A 1,781-nucleotide genomic window follows, 5' to 3' on the forward strand; every position below is an offset into this window, starting at 1 on the left:
CACGAGGTCAGGAGATCGAGACCATCCTGGCTAACAAGGTGAAACACATCTCTACTTAAAAAAAAAAAAAAAAAAAATCTAGCCAGGCGTGGTGGCGCCTGTAGTCCCAGCTACTCGGGAGGCTGAGGCAGGAGAATGGTGTAAACCTGGGAGGCGGAGCTTGCAGTGAGCTGAGATCTGGCCACTGCACTCCAGCCTCGGCGACAGGGTGAAACTTCGTCTCAAAAAAAAAAAAAAAGAAAGAAAGAAAAGACCTTACTTGATTGGTACTGTTGTAGGCTGTGTGCTTATTGAATATTGCAGAGGTTGAACTGTGACATAGAATTTTCATGGGTCCTTAAGCAACCTCCCATCATTCTGGAGTTATTTGATGTGTGTAAATGCATCTATACACTAATTCATATTCCTTCCTCAGTTCTTGGAAGCTAGTAATATTTTCAGCTTCTGCTAACGTTCTGTCTACTCTTCCAGGCAGTCCTCAGAGATAAGATGCAAGATGAGTCTACTGCCATCTCTCTTACATGTGGCCCCTCTTTGGTCCATACTCAAGTTATACGCAATTTGCCTTAGAAATTTGACCACTTCTCCTCTTATACACATCAGTAATTAAGCATCTCATTTCTTACCCTCTGGATTTATTTTTTAATTGAACATAAAAATGGTATGCATTTATGGAGGACAATGTGAACTTTTGACATATGAACACATCGTGAAATGATTAAGTCAAGTTAATTAACACATCCATCACTTCACATACTTTTTTTCAGGTAAGAAGATTACAAATCAACTCTCTTAACACATTTTAAGTATATAATATATTGTTATTAACTATAATTACCACACTGTAAAGTAGATCTCCAGAACTTAGTCCTTCTGTCTGGCTGAAACTCTGTACCCTTTGACCAACACTTTCTGATCCTCCCTCTCCTGGGATCTAGTAACCACACTTGTATTCTCAGGTCCTATGAGCTTGACATTTTTAGATTCCTTATACAAGTGAGATCATGAAGTATTTCTCTTTCTGTGCCAAGTGAGATCATGAAGTATTTCTCTTTCTGTGCCTGGCTAATTTCACTTGGCATAATGCCCTCCAGGTTCATCCACGCTTTCACAAATGACATGATTTTCTTCTTTTTTATGGACGAATGGTATTAATATTTCATTGTGTATATATATCATGTTTGAAAAATTCTTTCATCTGTTGATGGACACAGGTTGATTCCATATCTTGGCTATTGTGAACAGTGCTGCAATGAATGTGGGGATGCAGATATCTCTGACATACTAATTTAATTTCCTTTAAACATATATACCAAGTAGTCAGATTACTAGATCATATGATAGTTCTATTTTTAATTTTTTAGCAACCTTTATGCTGTTTCCTACAATGGCTGTACTAATTTACATCTCTCCACCCTCGCCTTTTGATAATAGCCATTCTAACAGAAGTGAGGTGATATATTATTGTGGATTTGATCGCATGTCCCTGTTGATTAGTGATGTTGAACACCTTTTCATGTACCTGCTAGCTATTTGTATGTCTTGTTTTTTGAAAACATGTCTATTCAGGTCCTCTGCTCATTTTGTAGTTTCATAACTGGGTTGTTTTCTTGCTATTCAGTTGTTTGAGTTCCTTATTTTAGATATTCACTCATTATCAGATGTATGAATTGCAAATATTTTCTTCCATTCTGTAGATTTAGGTTGTCCCTTCACACTGTTGGGTTATTTTCCTTTAAAGGGAAGGTTACTGAGTTTAATGCAACCCCATTTATCTATTA

The sequence above is a fragment of the Rhinopithecus bieti genome, unplaced genomic scaffold (genome assembly GCF_001698545.2).
Source record: "Rhinopithecus bieti isolate Rb0 unplaced genomic scaffold, ASM169854v2 scaffold_50935, whole genome shotgun sequence".
Classification (NCBI taxonomy): Eukaryota; Metazoa; Chordata; class Mammalia; order Primates; family Cercopithecidae; genus Rhinopithecus; species Rhinopithecus bieti.